Raw genomic sequence first — 22,967 nt, forward strand, 5'->3', positions numbered from 1 at the left:
ACTACATCTCTGTCTCTATCTACTGATATCCTCCTTTGAGGTGTAATGTGTCCCTGTCTGGTCCCCAAACAGTCCCCCACCAAGCTGGTTACCTTGGCCTTGTCCAGGGCCTGACAGAGGATGCATGCTGCCCTGTCGTCACTTCATCAGGCTCTTATTCCAGCTGAAAGCCCTTGCAGGCCTGGGCTTCCTCACAGCCACCCTCTCTGGTCTCTCACTTCCACCTCCCTGGATGAGCCATGGAAACCTGCATGAATGTGTGCTTTGGGGATGTCCTATGCCTGGGCATGCCACCCTGCTGCTTCCTCTCTGTAGCTGCCACACCACAGTGGTCAAGGGGGCTTCCCAGAGGTGTGAGGTGCAGGTCCTCCCCAGGCTGGGACCTCACCTCATGTGAGTAGTTCTGTCACTTTCCTTACCCTGGGACTCCGGTGGGGATGGGCACAGAGCTCCCTCAGTGCATCTGACTCTCCCAACCCTACTCCTCAGCCCCAGCTGAGAGGGTGTCAGTTTGGGGTAAAAAAAAAAAAGTCCAGTGCCGTCGAGTCGATTTCAACTCATAGTGACCCTATAGGACAGAGTAGAACTGCCCCAGAGGAGTAGGGGTAGTTAAATAAAATACATATCACACCTTCTTTTAATTTTTCCTGTCTTTTTTTTTTTTTTTTTTGCACCTAAATTGAAGTTTTGGGCTTCAAAAGCTAAGCACTTGGTGTCTTTGTTCTCTGGTTCCTTTGTGACTACTACCCTTTCACTGCCTGAATGGGAATAAACAGCACATCCATTAAGACATCATATATAAAAGTCCCTGGATAAGTCTGAGCAAAGGCTTAGTGCTGGTCCCAGGCTCTTAAATGCCTTTGACAATAACGTGGAATTGTTGGTGTCCAAGAAAATCATAATCAAATAATCAGAAGCCTATAAAGCAAGTGTGAAATACAAACCCTTCACTTGGAATTTCAAGTCTTCCTCATTATGGCCTAACGCAATCTTCTTCTCTCCCAGCACTACCCTAATTAGAACTTCACAAGCCCTTGTGCAAATGCTTCATCTCTCTGAACCTCAGTTTCTTCATCTCTAAAACAGGGTTAGTAATCTGTTCCTCGGTGTGTTGTGATGAGAGTCTAAGAGACACTAACAAGTGACTCTATTTCAATCTAAGCTTAAGTAGAAGCACATTCTAGCACAGGAGCAGGCATGCAGCAGGTTTAGTAGACCTTAGTTCTCTCCCCAACCCAATCCCCAGCAAATGGATCATATTCTGCTCCAACAGTCCTGAACTCATGGCTTAACTCTACTGAGATGCTTCCCTGCCAAATGAATTTTATCTAAGCCCCACCACTAAGGGTTCGCTTCTCTTAAAAGCTACCACCTCCACAAAGCTGCCCCAGAGCCAGAATGAGGCTCCCCTCATCCCTTCTCAGGCGACTATTGAGGGCTCAGACTTTGTCCTATTTTTATATACCTTGCTCCTAGCTGTTGGAGCCAGCCTGATCCAGCCTGCACTACACCTCTGCTGGCTCACTGAGAGCTACTCAGTGTTCCAGGCAGCTGCCCAGGCCCACCCCCTCGCTGGCTCCCAACCTGCCTTTGTCCTGATCCCACATCTACCTGACTCCCACTCCTGTATCTCTGCTCTGACCTCAGACTCTGCTTTTGACCCTTCTGAGCTGGAGTTATTTGTGTTCTCCAGTGTGGGTCAAACTTTGGGCCCCAGCTCTCCCCGTTCCTGGCCTCAACCCCAAAGGCCCCACTCCCTTGTGTCACAGTGCCAACTATCTAGAGTCTCTGTGCACGTGTGAGCATGTATAAATGTATGTGTGTATAAACGATGAAGATGGCTGGTAAGTCCCCAAGTAACTATGGCAAAGCAATAAGAACCCACCACAGTCTAGGTTCTGGTCACCATTTCCTGCCAGTCAAATGGTTATTGCAACTTGCCGGGAGAAAAGAAAACCAGAGTTTTACATTCGGCCCTAATGGGGCCAAAAATAAGATACTGGCTGAGCAATAGTGAGGGGCCTGCTGTGTCTCGGGAAGGCAGGGGCCCAGGTGGAGTCCTTGTACTCATCAGGCCTTGATCAGCCCAGAGGTCTAAGAGTCATGGGTAACTGTGAAAAATTCTCACAGATGGTTGGTCACTAGGTATTTGAGCCAATGGTGGCTGGGGGTCAGTGCGATCCTCACAGCCCTAACTGGTCCAGACTTGGGGAAGACCTGCCTGGGACCTCTGAAGGCACCAAGTATGAGGGGAGAAGTGTGCCGTCACAATCCTGAAATACATCTGGGTGATAAAAAAACTGAGGGTGCCTCAAGGCAGGACAGGTCATGGAGCTGAGCTGCAGCAGCTACGGAGCCTCCCTCCATCTGCCTTGGGGGGAAGGCATTTTTATCTTGGCTGAATGCATTCCTATCAGTCCCCTTCTACGAGAACCAGGCTCTGTGCTTGGTACTAGAGATGCAGTGATGAGTGAGACAGACACAGTTCCTGTCTTTACAGAACCGGCAAAGCAGGATGTGATGTACATTGTCACCCGGAAAGCATAAAGGATTCTAGGAGTGCCTGGAGGGGTTGGGGTTATGAGGGAAGACTTCCTGGGAAAGGAAACATTTAAGGGACATCTGGTGTTGTAAGCAAAGGGAATAGCAGGTATGAATGACAAGTCACCAGAGAGAAGACAACCTGCTGGGAACTGAGAGAAGCTCCTCCCACAGAGCCAAGTGGGAAAAGATGAGACTGAGTGGTAAGAAGCAGGGCCTGGCTTTCAGGATCCAGTATGAGCACCAGCAATATATGGGTGAGCGCACCTAGTTATACAGAGTCCAGAACAGCATAGTACTCACTTCCTCACACTTTTTCGATCTCAGACCCTGTGGGGAGGGTTGGACATTTTTCATACATTCTATATAGAGTTGATACCTGTCGGGATTGACTCAACAGCAACGGGTTTGGCTTTGGTTTGGTATAGTAGTATCATGAAAAGAAGCCCTGGTGGCGCAGTGGTTAAGTGCTCAATTGCTAACCAAATGTTGGTGGTTTGAACCCACCAGCTGTTTTGCAGGAAAAAGATGTGACAGTCTGCTTCCGTAAAGATTACAGCCTTGGAAACCATGTGGGACAGTTCTACTCTGTCCTACAGGGTTACTCTAAGTCAGAATCAACTCAATGGCAACGGGTTTTCAGATAGTATCATGGGGTCTCCAAGAGTCAAAATTGACTCATATGCAGCAGGTTTTATAGTATCTAGTGGAGTCCCTGGGTGGTGCAAATGGTTAACGTGCTCTGGGCTGCTAACCTAAAGGTTGGCAGTTCAAGTCCACCCAGAGGCACTTTGGAAGAAATGCTTGGCTGTCTGCTTCTGAAAAACCAGCCATCAAAAACCCTATGGAGCACAGTTCTACTCTGACGCGTTGTCGTGAGTCAGAATCGACTTGATAGCAACTGGTTATAGCGCCTAGCCCAGGACTCTGCATACAGTAAGTGCTCAGTTAATATTTGTGGAGTAGTTGACCAAGGATAGGGATTAAAGAAGGGTTAGGAACCTGGTTCCACATAGAGACCCTTAGAAAATTAAAGTATCTCTCCCAGTCACATGATCATAAATTTATGACCTTACAGTTGCTACTTCATAACCAAAACAAAATAATCATTAAAAAATAACAGTAATGTGTAAGATCAGCACTGGCAAATCTCAATTGGCAGGCAGGAAAACCTGGATCCCTGAAGCCTGTCTGGTTCCAAGGTTAAAACATGCTTTGGGTGGAGATTCAGGGGTGAAAAATCATTTGCTTCTGGAAGCAAGAAACTGACTCAAATCTAAAGTAGCAGGTTTCAGTTCTCTAGAGCAAAATGACATTGTGTGGCTCAAATTGTTAGGGATTGCCAACTTGAATTATTTCACAAACACATTCACTACAATGGGAGCTCAGAAGAGGCAGCCAGCCCCAGCTGGAGTCATGAGGGGAGAGGAGGTAGGATGTGAGCCTTGTGCTATGGCTGGGTCTCAGCCAGGTTAGAGGAGACCAAGGCTTCCCAGAACCCGTCCTGGCCTTCCAACCACTGTCCCTGCAACAGCCCTCTTCCCCCGCTCCCCAGCCCCTCCTTGTCCCCACCACTTAGCTGGCCATGCCTTCTCAGTACAACTTTCTATCACCTCCTTACATACTAGCAATCTAGCAAACGCTTACGCCTGTACCAGATACCTTTGTCAATTCATTTCTAAGGAATTTAGAAATGTTGGCTGCAGAAAATCTTGCTTTCTGGTTAATCAGCATCCTCAGATATTTTCTCCTCTCACCCAGATTTCCTCTCCAGACTCTTCTCCCCATCTCACATCCCTGCCATCTCTCTGTTGTTTTTTGTTTATTTGTTTTGTTTTTTAAGGAGTTTTTTTAGCATGAGTTTTCTAGAAATAACATAAAAATAAGTTCCTCAGAGGCAATGTAATAAATTATCTGAGATATGCATGGATAATGGAGCCTTTGGGTAGGAGATGTGAAGAATACTGATCATGGAAAAACACAATTCGAGAGGCAAGATTTTATAGGAAGCAATTAGCATTAAACAGGAACATGTCGGAGGCACTGGGGCATTGGAAACTGGGTACCCCAGCCTTCTTTTTGTAAGTTTGATTTACTAAATGGAACCTAATGATATGTAAGCAAAATACTGGAAGGCCATTTCTTTGCTAAGGAGACCCAGCCAACAAATACAGTGGAAAAATTGGAGCGATACTTTTCGCTCTGGGATTCTTTTTTTTAATCTTCCCTTGGTCAAAAAGGGCAGCCAGCAGAGCCTTGGAAAGTAGCACTCCAAAAATTCAGTCTAAGAGGTTCTTTGACTCTCCTGAGCTTGGTACAGGTAAAAATGCCACTTTTGTTGTTTTTCTTGTAAAGCGGTATGTACATTTAACACAAAATTTGCCGATTCAACAAAAATGTCATTTTTCAAGGGAGAAAGCTTGGAATTGTTTGATTAAATGCTCACATTTATATATAGCCCTTCTGCCTCGTGTTAAGAAAGGGATTTTTTAATATAAAAAAGTGGATTTTCCCCTAAGTGATTGCCTGGCTTTGTGCCCCACTGGGAGCCTAAGGAGAAAACTATTTGGGGTTACAAAATGGGAAAAATTAGTCACCAGTGATTCACAGAGACTATAAATATGTGGCTATATTGTTCTTTTATTTATGATCTAGCTGGGATGAGTTGTTTGGGAGGAAGCAGGAAGATACACAAACAGAGCCAAAGGGGAGTTAGACCCTTCCACCCCCCACTGCCATCAGACCCTCCTTCTGTCTCAGTACTCTGCCTGACAGGACCCATCTCTGGAGGGCTGTCCTGGAATTTCTGCTGGGCCAGGAAAGAACAGTTTACCAGACACCCTGGTGTCCTCCCTGAAGCCACCTGTGCTACCACGGGGCATCACCTCAAGTTAGTGCCCAGTGTCCTGGTTTCAGCCCAGGAGCCGGGTGTACTGTTGGCTTTGCCATTTCCTGAACTGAAAAGAGAGGTAAGTGCAGGAACGAGGGCGCTGTCAGCTGCCGATGCAGTTGTACTGCCTGTGCCTCAGAATTCCAGAAACTCTTACCCTAAATCCTCCTTACACACACACACGCATTTTTTAAAAACGTATTTTTATTATTTATTATATAAGATTTTATTATTTATATATTTGTTATATATATTTATTCATTTATGTTATTATTTCTTATATAAGATGCAAGAAAACAGGAATCTGGTCACCAATAATTCATCCAACGAAAGCACACAGAGCCTCTACAACATGGCAGACACTGTGTGGGGCTCCAGGGAAACAATGGCGAGAAACAGAGCCATGGGCCCAGCCTCATGCAGCATTGGTCTCCTGGGAAGACAGACCTAGCACAGGGCTTTGCATGCTCTCCCAGGAGCTGCGATGCAGTGGGATAGACAGGTACCAGAGACGTGAGAGCACACAGGAGGCACATCCAGCCTTGAGGCAGGTCAGGAAAGATGCCCAGAGCAAGTAATGCGTAGGTCAAGCCATGTGAGGCAAAGCCATGACCCAGGCAGCACAGACTTAGAGGCACAGAGGAAAGCAGGTTTAGACAACAAGTTAGAACAGAAGCATGAAGTGTTGCCTAGTCAGTTTGAGGCACTAGGGTACAAATCAGCCTAGTCAGACAAGGAAGGTGACTACCCCAACGTGAGGAAAACAAACAGCAATGGAAATGTTCCCAGGGTCTCATCATAGCACTCTCTGAAGAACTGGGAAGAAAGTGTCCAAGCTCATGCGCTATTTTCTAGATGTGTAGTTCTAAAACTTTTCACTCTGTGACAGTCTTACAGGCTTCAGAAACCCCCGTTCAGCACTCCGATGATATCAAAATGGGCCAGAGCAAGAAGGTCTGTACCCAGGAGTCCAATCAGACTCACATTGTGGTTGGCAGATGGAACATGGGTCTAGATAGCAAGTTTAATTCTAGAACATTAACCCAAGAGAACTGTTCTAGTCACAATTGCTATATGTCATTGCCATGTGCAGTCATGTAGCATATGCTGAAGCTTTTAAGATCAGAAGGCCATACCTACAGAGTGGGGGGGTCAAGAGAGAGGTAGGCTGAGCCAGGCAGAGAGTGGGCCCAGGTCAGAGTGACACCAAGAGTAAACCAAACCCCACTGCCATCGAGTCGATTCAGACCCACAGCAGTCTGCTTGAGGACAGAGTAGAACTGTGCTATAGGGTTTACAAGCCTGTGAATCTTATGGAAGCAAACCACCACATCTTTCTCCATGGACCGGCTGGTGTATCTGAACAACTGACCTTTCAGTTAACACCCAAGCGCTTAACCAGTATGCCACCAGGGCTCCAGGAAAGTCGACAGCAGGAGTAAGAGCCCCCAAACCTGAGACTGAAAACAACTGAACTCAAGTTCATATGGGCCCTCTCTATCAACTAGATTTGGCCCCACCCCACAGGGTGGAGCTTTCAGCTAAAGATTGACTTGACTCAGCTTCAAGGGCTAGGCGTCTATGGGGGAAGCAATAAGAAAGACTGCATTACCCTTATCTGTCACCTGACTCATAGTCTTCCTCTTCACCGCAACCTCGCCCCCACCCTGGGTGATTTCTGCATCCTAACAGTTGACTTTCATAATTCTCTGCTCTCCTAGTTTATCAATTCTTCATTCCCAGACATGGTTTATATTTCTGGTTCAAATTTTCTGAGCCATCTCTCAACAGCCTCCCCAGGCCCTTCAAACTCAACATGTTCAATTTTAAGCTCTTCATCTTTTCCTCCAGGTATGATCCTTTTCAATTTCATGAACGGTTACTGTGCTGAGCCAGGTTGATCTGCCAAGCCAGAAACCTGGACTCATCCCTGCCCCACAACTTTCCACATCCAACCAGTCCCCAAAACTGGCTGATTCTACCTCTGAATTACCTCTCTACTCCTCTGCCACCATCCAAGGTGAGGTCTTCCCCGTCTCTGACCTTAGTAGCAGAAACAGACTCTACACTCCATTGGCCTCACCCACTAATGCTTCCTGTACACCATGCCCAGCATGAGCTCACTGACACACAAGCTACCCATGTCACTGTCCTTCTTAAAAGCCTCCATTAGCTCTCAGGATAAAGCCAAAACCTCTTAATATGACTTAAAAGGTTCTCTGTAATGTAAAGCCTGACCCCCACCTACTTGTCCAGCTCCATGCTACACCATGCTCCTCTTAATCTTGATTTTCAGCAGTACAGCTGTTGGTCCCCCTAACAGAACATGTCAATTACCAAGAATAAACCCCCAGACACCATATGAGCCCTGGTGGCACTACATTTAGCTGCATGGATGCTAACCAAAAGGTTGGTGATTTGAACTCAACCATTTCCTCCATGTGAGAAAAGACCTGGCAATACGCTCCCATAAAGATTACAGCCTAGGAGAAATTGCAATTAATGTCATATAACAATATGTGTATAAATTTTTGTATGAGAACTTGAGCTGTAAACTTTCACCTAAAGCACAATAAAAAGGAAATCAAACGACGTATTGCAGATCTGCTGGAAAACACCTCTTTAAAGTATCCAAAATCCAAGATGTCACCTTGAGGACTAAGGTGCGCCCGATCCAATGCATGGTATTTTCAATCATCTCATTGGCATGCTAAAGCTGGACAATGAATAAAGAAGACCGAAGAAGAATTGATGCCTTTGAATAATGGTGTTGGCAGAAGAATTATGGTGTTCTCAGAAGAACAAACAAGTCTGTCTTGGAAGAAGTACAGCCAGAATGCTCTTTAGAAGAGAGGATGGCGAGATTTTGTCTTACATACTTTGCACATGTTGTCAGGAGGGACCAGTCCCTGGAGAAGGACATCCTGTTTGGCAAAGTAGAGATGGATTGACATAGTCTGGCTGTAACAACAGGCTCAAGCACGACAATGGTTGTGAGGATGGTACAGGACCGGGCAGTGTTTCCTTCTGTTATGTGTGGCTCTGAGTTGGAACCAACTTGGCGGTACCTAACAACAACAGTTTTCATTTCCCCTCCTTTTCTCTTTGTTTTTCTGGGTTTGCGCCTTTTTTTCTTCTTTCAGTGTCCTTTAGTACTATTTGAGAAGGAAACAGAGATGACTGCATGTATGCAGGCAATTGCTGTGTTTAACCAGGAGTCTTCAGACTATGAATATTAGTGTTCCACCATGGAAGTTGCTTGTTGATGTGTTGGGTTATTAAATGGTCTATAACAACAACAACAACAACAAAATTACAGCCTAGGAAATCCTACAGGGCAGTCCTACTCTGTCATATAGGGTCGCTATGAGTTGAAAATCAAGTCAACAGCATCCAACAAGTCACTCTATCTTATCCCTCTGTTTTTTCCTCCATTTCACTTCTATTCTGCAATGATGGGCTCTATTATCTGTTCATTTGTTTATTGCCTATCTGCTCTGCTGGAATATATGATCCAAGAGAACAGGAATCTGGTCACCAATAATTCCCTATTGTCTGCAACAATGTTAGTACATAGTAGGTGCTCATCTAAATAGTCACTTGTGTTTCCTTGCCTATAGGAGAAATTAACTTGAGCTGTAAACTTTCACCTAAAGCACAATAAAAAAGAAAAGAAATCAAATCAAATACATACCATGCCCTCTGGCTAGAAAGCCTTCCCCTCCTTATTTGTGGAGAAATTATTTTTCTCCTTCTAAACCCACTTGTCACTCTCTCGGATGACTTTCCTGATCCCTTCACCTGAATAGAGTTAATCACTCTCTTGCCAGTGCTATCACCATGCTACGTATCTGCTTTAGGAAAATGTTTTCATTGCAGCTCTGCACTATGTTGTAAATTATCTGATCATTCACCTGTCTCCCCCACTACACCACGAATATCTTGAGGGCAGGAATGCTGTCCTAGACATCCCTATGGCCCCCAAACCTCGTACAATGCCTGGAACAGAGTAGATGCCTAGTGTTTGATGAGTGAGTGAGTAGATTTCCTGCATCTCCCATAGTCCTTGTTATGGAAAGGCTATATGCTGTACTTTCAACCACAGCAGATAACGCTCTGGCTACCCTTTTTCTTAGTTATTTTAACGACTGTAGAACTGTTAACAGAAGAGCAAATGCGAGATAGGTTCCTGGGCCAAAATCAGAGGATATCCAAATAGGTAGGATGACTACACACCAGTGTTTTTAAGACAGCTGCCAGGCACCTGGAGAACACACTCAGGAGATTCTGAAACTATTCATCCTCACATTGCTGCCCTCATCACCACAGTCTGGAATGACTGTGCACCTTTAGTTATTCGTGTCTATTCATACACTTGAGTCTTTATTGTGCACAATGGTTTGGAGTGGTCTCATTCATAGTTTACCACTGTCTTCAAGCAGAACCTGTACAATGGAGTCCTGCTTAACACAATTCAACCATTTGTCAGAACTGGGGACCTCTGGCGTTGACAAAACCCACTGCTGACAAGTCACTTCTAACTCACAGAGACCACATAGGGTTTCTGAGGCTGTAAATCTCTATGGAAGCAGACTGTTACATCTTTCTCCCATGAAGCCACTGGTGGTTTCGAATCACCAACCTTGTAGTTAGCAGTCGATTGCTTTAACCACTGTGTCACCAGGTGTCCTTCAGGAGTTGACAGGTGAGGGCTAAATACAGCTTTGGGATAGCCATTCTGACCCTCAAGAGATTTCCATGCTGCTGCTTCAAGCAAATGACACCGTGATCAATTAGAGGACTGTCCTGGTGCTTTGGGAGACCTAGCAGGGAGTTCCCAGCCCTCAAGGAGTTTACAAGTAATGGAAACAAAAAGATAGATTTATAGTATTTAACATCATCAGCATGAAGTAACAGACATATTTTAAGAGGATAAGAGACAAAGCAAACATGAGGACAGCAAAATAATAAAGCACAAACTTGATTCTGAACCACGGCCTTCTCCAGCATTCTCAAGGCCCACCCAAGTATCCTGGCCTTCTATCTCATCTCTGCAGTGTGGTGGGATGTCCTTCTCTACTCCTGTCCAGCCCATCTGAAAGGCACTAAGCAACTCTGCTTCTTCAGAGAAAACAAGAACCAATAACTACTGAAAATTAGAAGGTCTGGGAAGTAGGAAAGGAAGTGTTTCAACTCAGTGGAGGAACAGAAAGCTTGCCCATTGTCGAGGGGCTCTTCTGTCCACTTTCCTGCCCAGCCCCATTTCACAAACATCTCTCTGCATGTATTCAGGGATGGCCATTGCCACGGGTGACAGATGTTTTTTGAATCTGGTATGTGAAGAGCTCTTCCAGTTTGGGATCCGACCTGGGACAGGTGGCTATTTTTAGCCACATGCTGCTTAATGCATGCTTTACAAAAGTCAGTTCTTTCCCTTCTATTTAAACTTCACCTTTCTCCAGATTCCTTCATTCCACTGCCCAAGTTGCATAACACATTTATAGAAATTACCGTTTACCATCACAACGTTAACGACACAACAAAGACCCCAAGAGTCAGGCAGTAAATGCTTGATTTCATACTCAGGATCTTCATATGGAAGCCAACACAAGCCTGGGCAGCATGTGTCAGCTTTCTCTTTGGGACAGAGGGCTCCTCTCCCCAGGGAAACTCTTCGAGTGTTGAGTCCCTACTTGATACTCAGAACTGCTGCCACCATCTTGCTCAGGGGCTCTTTTGCTGGTCTGGTCCTTCTTTTTTGGTAGGTTCTCCATTAAACGTGCCTGAATCTGTGCTATTATTTGTAAAAAGGTACCGTGGGTCCTGTGTTCATCTTACACATGTGTGAAGACAGCATTGTCTAATGATAAAAGTTTTAGACTTCACTCCACCTCCAGGTGAGCTTGACACTGAGGTCCTTGCATGATGTGGCTTCAACCTATCTCCTAAACCTTGTTCTCAAATCAATCAACCTCCAAGCCTGAAATCCTAGCCAGATCAGACCTTGGGTCTTTATCCAAAAGTGCGGGGTGTTTCCATTGGAAAGTCTACATATTTTTCAATGCCCATCTCAAACTCCACATGTCCAATAATTTTTCCCTGTCATCTGCCCCTCTCCCTTAGTTAAAATCATTCACTTATAGGCTCTCATAATATTTCATGAGTAAATGTGTTAGAGTGTAAAGCACTGAGCACAGACTCCAGTGCATTGATCCTTGGGCATTTCTTAACTTTCTCATGACCACTGGAAGCTTCATGAAGCCAGAGAGGGAAGTTTTTCTTCATTCTTGTATCTCTAGTGCCTGGCTCAGTGCCTTGCACATAGTAGGGTTGTAAGAAGTAGTCGCAGAATGGACTTGTTCTAAAAAGGTTTTCAGAGGAGCGGAGCCAAGACGGCAGAATAGACAGACGCCTCCGTCGAGCCCTCTTTACAACAAAGACCTGAAAAAACAAGTGAAATGAGTATATTTGTGACAAGCTGGGAGCCCTGAGCATCAAAGGCAAGCTTAGACAACAAACTGAGGGGCGGGGAAGGAAGAGACCATTCAGAAGTGGAGAGGAGTTACCGGACCTGAAGCCCTCAGGAACCATTCCCAGAGCTGTGGGGGCTGGTACTAGCATTTGGTCCCAGTGTCCTCAGGCCAAGCAGCCCACCACATAGCCCACTCGCACCTCCAGAACCTGAGGAGAAGGGCACTCTCATCAAAAGCTAAATACTTGCATATATTTTACCATGCCCTCCCCACTCCCATGCCAGCTTCAGCAGCTGAACCCCTGGGCCTGAGATAGACCCTGGGGAGCACCTAGAGCCGTCCTTCCGGCCTTGGAGAAGGGAAAAACTTGCAACTGGGGGGAAAAGATAATTTGCTAGCTCCATTAACTGGGGGAGCTCAGGACAGAAGCGGCTCCTGTCCAGGCATAAACCATCCATGGCCCTTGAGCATCTTTCCTTTCTGCATGGATCTGTGTGGGCCTAATTCAGGAGAACAGGCCTTTGTTGGCAAACTCCCACCATTTCAGCTGTGCGGTGGAGAGGTAGGTGTTTGATGTTTGACATTGCTTTGCCTATTAAACAAGGTCCTCACCTACCCACAACAGAGACCTAAGGACGGTTAGCTCTACTCAGGTCACCCAGCCATCCATGACAGGGGTCCAAAGATAACTGGTACCTCCCAGTCCTTACAACAAAAAACTTTGGGTGCCCATGGTCCCTCTGCGGAGCCCACCCACCAGCACGCTCTAGGGAACAGAGATGTGTTTTCCTCAGAGACACTTGGGGGTCGGTCCTCAGTCCCCTGCCTTGTTCAGAGTGTGACCCCCTGCTGCAATCAGATACGGGTATATACACCAATCACCCCTGCCCCTCTAAGACTGTAGGACAGAGCCTGTACCACACACTTGATATCAGCTACCTGGAAACATGGGCTGAATTCATATAAGAAAACTGAATGGACTCCTAGACTGATATACCTGTTAACAGCTCTAGCCAGCTGGGAACAGGACACCAGAGCTTCAAAGGCAAAAATAATCAAGCTAGCTCACTCAAACAACTCATGCAGTAAAACAAAACAAAGAAAGCAGTTACGATATAGTAAGCAAGCATAAACTAATACAATAACACAGATGGCTCAGAGGCAACAGTCAATATCAAGTCACATAAAGAAACAGGCCATGATCACCTCAACAGGATCTCAAAACAAAGAATGCAGGGATCTTCTAGATAAAAGTGTATTCCTGGAATTACCAGATGCAGAATACAAAAGTTTAATATACAGAACCCTTCAGGACATCAGGAAGGAAATCCGGCAATATGCAGAACGAGCCAAGGAACACACAGATAAAGCAACTGAAGAAATCAGAAAGATTACTCAGGAACATAATGAAAAGTTTAATAAGCTGGAAAAATCCATAGATAGACAGCAATCAGAAATTCAGAAGATTAACAATAAAATTACACAATTAGATAACTTAATAGAAAGTCAGAGGAGCAGAATTGAGCAAGTAGAAGCTAGAATTTCTGACCTCGAAGATAAATCACTTGGCACTAATATATTTGAAGAAAAATCAGATAAAAGAATTAAAAAAAATGAAGAAACCTTAAGAATCATGTGGGACTCTATCAAGAGAAATAACCTACGAGTGATTGGAGTCCCAGAACAGGGAGGGATAACAGAAAATAGAGAGAAAATTGTTGAGGATTTGTTGGCAGAAAACTTCCCTGATATTGTGAAAGATGAGAATATATCTATCCAAGATGCTCATCGAACTCCACATAAGGTAGATCTGAAAAGAAAGTCACCAAGACATATTATAATCAAGCTTGCCAAAACCAAAGATAAAGAGACAATTCTAAGAGCAGTGAGGGATAAAAGAAAAGTCACCTACAAGGGAGAGCCAATACCATGCAGGCAAGAAGGCAATGGGATGACATATTTAAAAAATTGAAGGAAAAAAATTACTTGCCAAGAATCATATATCCATCAAAACTGTCTCTTAAATATGAAGGTGAAATTAAGACATTTCCAGATAAACACAAGTTGAGGGAATTCATAAAAACCAAAGCAAAACTACAATAAATGCTAAAGGGAGTTCTTTGGTTAGAAAATCAATAATATCAGGTATCGACCCAAGACTAGAACGTGGGGCAGAGCAACAAGAAGTCAACCCAGACAGGGAAATCCAAAACAAAAAAAAACAAAGCAAGATTGAAAAAAAAAAAAAAAACCCAACACAGGTAACGGCGATGTTATTAAATAAAAGAAGACAACATTAAAATAATAAAGAGGGACTAAGAAATATAATCATACACCTTCCACATGCAGAGGAAGATAAAGCGATACAAATAAATAAAAGTTAGTTATAAATTTAGAAAAATAGGGGTAAATAATAAGGTGACCACAAAGGAGACAAACTATCCTACTCATCAAAATAAAATACAATGGAAAAATACAGACTCAGCAGAAACAAAATCAACAACAAATATGAGGAAAGGACAATACATAAAGAAAATCTGCTAAGCACATAAAATCAAGTGGGGAAAAGAAGCTGTCAACACACCAAAAAAAGACATCAAAATGATATCACTAAATTCATACCTATCCATAATTACCCTGAATGTAAATGGACTAAATGCACAAATAAAGAGACAGAGGGTGGCAGAATGGATTAAAAAACAAGATCCGTCTATATGCTGCCTATAAGAGACACACCTTAAACTTAGACACACAAACAAACTAATACTCAAAGGATGGAAAAAAATATATCAAGCAAACAACAATCAAAAAACAGCAGGAGTAGCAATATTAATTTCTGACAAAACAGACTTTAAAGTTAAATCCATCAGAAAGGATAAGGAAGGACACTATATAATGATTAAAGGGACAATACACCAAGAAGATATAACCATATTAAATATTTATGCACCCAATGACAGGGCTGCAAGATATATAAAACAAACTCTATCAGCATTGAAAAGTGAGATAGACAACTCCACAATAATAGTAGGAGACTTCAACACACCACTTTCGGCGATCTAAATGCCACAATCAACCAACTTGACCTTGTAGACATATACAGAGCACCCCACCCAACAGCAACCAACTATACTTTCTTTTCTAGTGCACGTGGAATACTCTCTAGAATAGACCACATATTAGGTTATAAAGCAAGCCTTAGCAGAATCCAAAACATTGAAATATTACAAAGCATCCTCTCTAACCATAAGGCCACAAGGAAATCAATAACAGGAAAAGCAGGGAAAAGAAATCAAACACTTGGAAACTGAACAATACCCTGCTCAAAAAAGACTGGATTATAGAAGACATTAAGGATGTAATAAAGAAATCCATAGAATCCAATGAGAATGAAAACACTTCTTATCAGAACCTTTGGGACACAGCAAAAGCAGTGCTCAGAGGTGAATTTATATCAATAAATGCACACATCCAAAAAGAAGAAAGGACCAAAAACAAAGAACTATCCCTACAACCTGAACAAATAGAAAGAGAGCCACAAAAGAAACCCACAGGCACCAGAAGAAAACAAATAATAAAAATTACAGCTGAACTAAATGAAATAGAAAACAGAAAAACAATTCAAAGAATTAACAAGACCAAAAGCTGGTTTTTTCAAAAACTCAACAAAATTGATAAACCATTGGCCAAACGGACAAAAGAAAAACAGGAAAGGAACCAAATAACCTGAATAAGAAATGAGATGGGCGATATTACAACAAACCAAACTGAAATTAAAAGAATCATATCAGATTGCTATGAAAAACTATACTCGAACTAATTTGAAAACCTAGAAGAAATGGATGAATTCCTAGAAACACACTACCTACCTAAACTAACACAAACAACACAGAGGTAGAACAACTAAATAGACTGGTAACAAAAGAAGAGATTGAAAAGGTAATCAAAAAACTCCCAACAAAAAAAAAACCCTGGTCCAGACGGCTTCACTGCAGAGTTCTACCAAACTTTCAGAGAAGAGTTAATACTACTAAAGGCATTTCAGAGCATAGAAAAGGATGGAATACTACAAAACTCATTCTATGAACCCAGCATATCCCTGATACCAAAACCAGGTAAAGACACCACAAGAAAAGAAAATTATAGACATATATCCCTCATGAATGTAGATGCAAAAATCCTCAACAAAATTCTAACCAATAGAATTCAACAACATATCAAAAAAACAATTCACCGTGACCAAGTGGGATTCATACCAGGTATGCAGGGATGGTTCAATATTAGAAAAACAATTCCTTTAATCCACCACACAAATTAAACAAAAGACAAGAATCACATGATTTTATCAATTGATGCAGAAAAGGCATTTGACAAAGTTCAACACTCATTCATGATAAAAACTCTCAGCATAATAGGAATAGAAGGAAAATTTCTCAAAATAATAAAGGGCATTTATACAAAGCCAACAGCCAACATCACCCTAAATGGAGAGAGCCTGAAAACATTCCCATTGAGATCGAGAACAAGACAAGAATGCCCTTTATCACCACTCTTATTCAACATTGTGCTGGAACTCTTAGCCAGAGCAATTAGGCTAGATAAAGAAATAAAGGGCATTCAGACTGGCAAGGAAGAAATAAAAGTACCTCTATGTGCAGATGACATGATCTTTTACACAGAAAACCCTGAGGAATCCTCCAGAAAACTACTGAAGCTAACAGAGGAGTTCAGCAGAGTATCGGGATACAAGATAAGCATACAAAAATCAGTTGGATTCCTCTACACCAACAAAAAGAACGTCCAAGAGGAAATCACCAAATCAATGCCACTTACAGTAGCTCCCAAGAAGATAAAATACTTAGGAATAACTCTTACCAGAGATGTAAAAGACTTATACAAAGAAAACTACAGTACACTTCTGCAAGAAACCAAGAGACTTGACATAAGTGGAAGAACATACCTTGCTCATGGATAGGAGGACTTAACATTATAAAAATGTCTATCCTACCAAAAGTGATCTATACATTTAGTGCAATTCCAATCCAAATCCCAAGGACATTCTTTAATGAGATGGAGAAACAAATCACCAACTTCATATGGAAGAGAAAGAGGCCCCGGATAAATAATGCATTACTGAAAAAGAAGAACAAAGTGAGAGGCCTTACTTCACCTGATTTTAGAACCTATTATACCGCCACAGTAGTCAAAACAGCCTGATACTGGTACAGCAACAGATACGTAGACCAGTTGAACAGAATTGATAATCCAGACATAAATCCATCCACATATGAGCAGTTGATATTTGACAAAGGCCCCAAAACAGTTAAATGGGGAAAAGAGTCTTTTTAACAAATGGTGCTGGCATAACTGGATATCCATCTGCAAAAAAAGTAAACAAGAACCATACCTCACTCCATGCACAAAAACTAACTCAACATGGATCAAAGACCTAAATATAAAATCTAAAACGGTAAAGATCATGGAAGAAAAAATAACGACAATGTTAGGAGCCCTAATACATGGTATAAACAGTATAGAAAACGTTGTAAAGAACATAGAAGAAAAACTAGATAACTGGGAGCTCCTAAAAATCAAACAGCTATGCTCATCCAAAGACTTCACCAAAAGAGTAAAAAGACTACCTACAGACTGGGAAAAAGTCTTTAGCTATGACATTTCTGATCAGCACCTGATCTCCAAATCTACATGATACTGCAAAAACTCAACTGCAAAAAGACAAATAACCCAATTAAAAAATGGGCAAAAGACATGAATAGACACTTCACTAAAGAAGACATTTAGGTAGCTAACAGATATGTGAGGAAATGTTCACGATCATTAGCCATTAGAGAAATGCAGATCAAAACTACAATGAGATTTCATCTCACTCCAACAAGGCTAGCATTAATCCAAAAAACACAAAATAATAAATGTTGGAGAGGCTGTGGAGAGATTGAAACACTTATACACTGCTGGTGGGAATGTCAAATGGCACAACCACTTCGGAAATCAATTTGGCACTTCCTTAAAAAGTTAGAAATAGAACTATCATATGATCCAGCAATCCCACTCCTTGGAATATATCCTAGAGAAATAAGAGCCTTTACACAAACAGATATATACACATCCATGTATATTGCAGCTCTGTTTACAATAGCAAAAAGATGGAAGCAACCAAGGCGTCCATCAACAGACAAATGGATAAATAAATTATGGTATATTCACAGAATGGAATACTACGCATTGATAAAGAACAGTGAGGAATCTGTGAAACAATTCATAACATGGAGGAACCTGGAAGGCATTATACTGAGTGAAATTAGTCAGTTGCAAAAGGACAAATATTGTATAAGACCACTATTATAAGAACTTGAGAAATAGTATAAACTGAGAAGAAAACATTCTTTTGTGGTTACAAGAGGGGGGAGGGAGGGAGGGTGGGAAAGGGTTATTTACTGATTAGACAGTAGATAAGAACTACTTTAGGTGAAGGGAAAGACAGCACACATTACAGGGGAGGTCAGCGCAATTGGACTAAACCAAAAGCAAAGAAGTTTCCTGAATAAACTGAATGCTTCGAAGGCCAGCGTAGCAGGGGTGGGGGGCTGGGGACCATGTTTTCAGGGGACATCTAAGTCAATTGGCATAATAAAATCTATTAACAAAACATTCTGCATCCCACTTTGAAGAGTGGTGTCTGGGGTCTTAAACGCTAGCAAGCAGTCATCTAAGATGCATCCATTGGTCTCAACCCACCTGGATCAAAGGAGAATGAAGAACACCAAGGACACAAGGTGATTATGAGCCCAAAAGACAGAAAGGGCCACATGAACCAGTGACTACATCATCCTGAGACCAGAAGAACTAGATGGTGCCCGGCTACAACCGATGACTGCCCTGACAGGGAACACAACAGAGAACCCCTGAGGGAGCAGGAGCGCAGTGGGATGAAGACCCCAAATTCTCATAAGACCAGACTTAATGGTCTGACTGACACTGGAAGGACCCTGGTGGTCATGGCCCCCAGACCTTCTGTTGGCCCAGGACAGGAACCATTGCTGAAGCCAACTCTTCAGACATGGATTGGACTGGACAATGGGTTGGAGAGGGATGCTGGTGAGGAGTGAGCTTCTTGGATCAGGTGGACACTTGAGACTATGTTGGCATCTCCTGACTGGAGGGGAGATGAGAGGGCGGAGGGGGTTAGATGAGACAGTGGAGGGAGAGAGCAGGCTATCTCATTAGGGGGGAGTAACTGGGAGTGTGTAGCAAGGTGTATATGGGTTTTTGTGAGAGAGAGTGACTTGATTTGTAAACTTTCACTCAAAGCACAATAAAAATTATTTTTAAAAAATGGTTTTGGCGGGGCCAAGATGGCGGACTAGGTAGACGCTACCTCGGAACAAAGACTCGGAAAAACAAGTGAGTTGATCACATACATAACAATCCACGAACCCTGAACAACAAACACAGATTTAGAGATGGAAAACGAACAAATACGGGGAAGCAGTGACTGTTTTCGGAGCCTGGAGCCAGCGTGCCAGTCAGGTAACCTTGGCGCCGAGCTTCTGGGCCCAGGGGAGCTGAACGCAAAAATCTTGTGACGGCGCAAACAAGGGGCACAGCCCTACCCCCCTGAACTGAACCCGGGAGGGGGCCCAGCCGGTCTGTGCGGGTGGCATGGTGACCCGGCTGGTGGGAGAAGTCCCCGGGAGGCAGTGACTGGTTTTGGAGCCAGGAGTGCAGCGTCCCAGGCAGGGAACCTTGGCGCCGGGTTTTTGACTGGGCGCAGTCACGGCACAAGCACGGGGTGCAGCCCTACTCCCCTGAACTAACCCTGAGAGGGGGCCAGGCCAGTCCGCGAGGGCGGCGCAGCGACGCGGCTAGCGGGACGAGAAGTCCCCAGGAGGCAGCAACTGACTTTGGAGCCAGGAGTGCAGCGTCCAAGCAGGGGAGCCTTGACGCTGGGCTTTGGACTGGCAGCGGAGGATCTGACTGCGGCTTCAGGGGGCGAGACCCCTGGGGGGCAATCTCCACAAAGCCAGCACACGCAGTCGACACGCCCCTCGGGAATCTCAGACAAAATAGTCATTCCAAGCAAGACAAGCAACTTTCACTATATTCCGAGGTGCTACTCTCCTAGCTCTCTGAACCCTCCCTCACCCTTCCCAGGCGGCTTCATTAACATTGGAATTTCCTGAGCCAGAGGAAGAACGGCTCCAGCTACGCGGCAGCTTTGCTTCCCCCCCCTTTTTTTTTCTTTTTTTGGTCGTTTCCTAACCCATTCTTCCAGCCTGAGAGAAGGAACCACAAAAAACCCAGGGACCAAAAATCCATCCCTAATTGGACTAAAAACACAGAACCAGCTACAGCCAAGCATATATGACCCAAATCTCGGACTTTCATCCTTACAGGGAACAAGGTGGCAGTTATAATCCAAAGGCAGTTCTGATAGGGATCTGACTGCATTATTTTTAGTGGATTTTCTGGAAAAACAAGTTTCCCAGGTCTGATATCTCTGCTTATTCAACAGAGCTCTAACTGACCCACAACAGGGAACTGAGGGCTGAAGCTCCCCCCAAACCACCTAGCCTCTTGCCTTAGGGGTCTAAGGAGGGTGACACCTACCAATCAGTAGAGGTACTTGCATTGGGGGCCTAAGGTACAGCTGCAGTGCCCTCCCACCAAGGTGTTATAGGAATAGAGACACACCCACCTCACTGACACTTGGGGGAAGCCTGTCAGCATCCTGCCCCCCCCGGAGGGTGAACCCCAGCTGCTAATAGAATCTGGTGCACACAACTATCACCACTACTTCTCAAGGTGGATAGGCGTTAGGGTGCAGCACACACTTGATGACCCCAAATCAGATTCCACTCAAGAATAGTGAATAGACTCAGGCATATATATCTGCAAATAGCCCAAACCAGCTGGTAATAGGTCATAAGTAAGTCAAGGGCTACAACAAACAAGACAGCACAATCTAGTAGTCCATCAACGTATATTGAAAGAAAACAAAACAAGACTCAGTGAGCAATTACACAATAAACCACTACAATATTAAAAAAAAAATTTTTTTATATCTTAGTGATGGCTCAGAGGCAGCAGTCGATATCAAACCACATAAAGAAGCAGACCATGACAGCTTCTACAACCCCCCAAACAAAAGAATCAAAATCTTTCCCAAAAATACAATCCTGGAATTATCAGATACAGAATATAAAAAACTAATATACAGAATGCTTCAAGACATCAAAAATGAAATAAGGCAAACTGCAGAAAAAGTCAAGGAACACACTGATAAAACAGTTGAAGAACTCAAAAAGATAATTCAAGAACATAGTGGAAAAATTAATAAGTTGCAAGAATCCATAGAGAGACAGCATGTAGAAATCCAAAAGATTAACAATAAAATTACAGAATTAGACAACGCAATAGGAAGTCAGAGAAGCAGGCTCGAGCAATTAGAATGCAGACTGGGACATCTGGAGGACCAGGGAATTAACACCAACATAGCTCAAAAAAAATCAGATAAAAGAGTTTAAAAAAATGAAGAAACCCTAAGAATCATGTGGGACTCTATCAAGAAGGATAATTTGCATGTGATTGGAGTCCCAGAACAGGGAGGGGGGACAGAAAACACAGAGAAAATAGTTGAAGAGCTGCTGACAGAAAACTTCCCTGACATCCTGAAAGACGAAAGGATATCTATCCAAGATGCTCATCGAACCCCATTTAAGATTGATCCAAAAAGAAAATCACCAAGACATATTATCATCAAACTTGCCAAAAACAAAGATAAAGAGAAAATTTTAAAAGCAGCCAGGGAGAAAAGAAAGGTCTCCTTCAAGGGAGAATCAATAAGAATAAGTTCAGACTACTCAGCAGAAACCATGCAGGCAAGAAGGCAATGGGATGACATATACAGAGCACTGAAGGAGAAAAACTGCCAGCCAAGGATCATATATCCAGCAAAACTCTCTCTGAAATATGAAGGCAAAATTAAGATATTTACAGACAAACACAAGTTTAGAGAATTTGCAAAAACCAAACCAAAGCTACAAGAAATACTAAAGGATATTGTTTGGTCAGAAAACCAATAATATCAGATACCAGCACAACACAAGGTCACAAAACAGAACATCCTGATATCAACTCAAATAGGGAAATCACAAAAACAAACAAATTAAGATTAATTAAAAAAAAATACACATAACAGGGAATCATGGAAGTCAATAGGTAAAAGATCACAATAATCAAAAAGAGGGACTAAATACAGGAGGCATTGAACTGCCATATGGAGAGTGATACAAGGCGATATAGAACAATACAAGTTAGGTTTTTACTTAGAAAAATAGGGGTAAATATTGAGGTAACCACAAAGAGGTATAATTCCATAACTCAAGATAAAAGCCAAGAAAAATGGAACGACTCAACAAACATAAAGTCAAACACTGCGAAAATGAGGATCTCACAATTTACTAAGAAAAACATCTCAGCACAAAAAAGTATATGGAAAAATGAAATTGTCAACAACACACATAAAAAGGCATCAAAATGACAGCACTAAAATCTTATTTATCTATAATTACCCTGAATGTAAATGGACTAAATGCACCAATAAAGAGACAGAGAGTCACAGACTGGATAAAGAAACACGATCCATCTATATGCTGCCTACAAGAGACACACCTTAGACTTAGAGACACAAACAAACTAAAACTCAAAGGATGGAAAAAAATATATCAAGCAAACAATAAGCAAAAAAGAAGAGGAGTAACAATATTAATTTCTGACAAAAGAGACTTTAGACTTAAATCCACCACAAAGGATAAAGAAGGACACTACATAATTGATAAAAAGGACAATTGATCAGGAAGACATAACCATATTAAATATTTATGCACCCAATGACAGGGCTGCAAGATACATAAATCAAATTTTAACAGAACTGAAAAGTGAGATAGACACCTCCACAATTATAGTAGGAGACTTCAACACACCACTTTCGGAGAAGGACAGGACATCCAGTAAGAAGCTCAATAGAGACACGGAAGACGAAA

Source organism: Loxodonta africana, chromosome 12, assembly GCF_030014295.1.
Source record: "Loxodonta africana isolate mLoxAfr1 chromosome 12, mLoxAfr1.hap2, whole genome shotgun sequence".
NCBI classification, from domain to species: domain Eukaryota; kingdom Metazoa; phylum Chordata; class Mammalia; order Proboscidea; family Elephantidae; genus Loxodonta; species Loxodonta africana.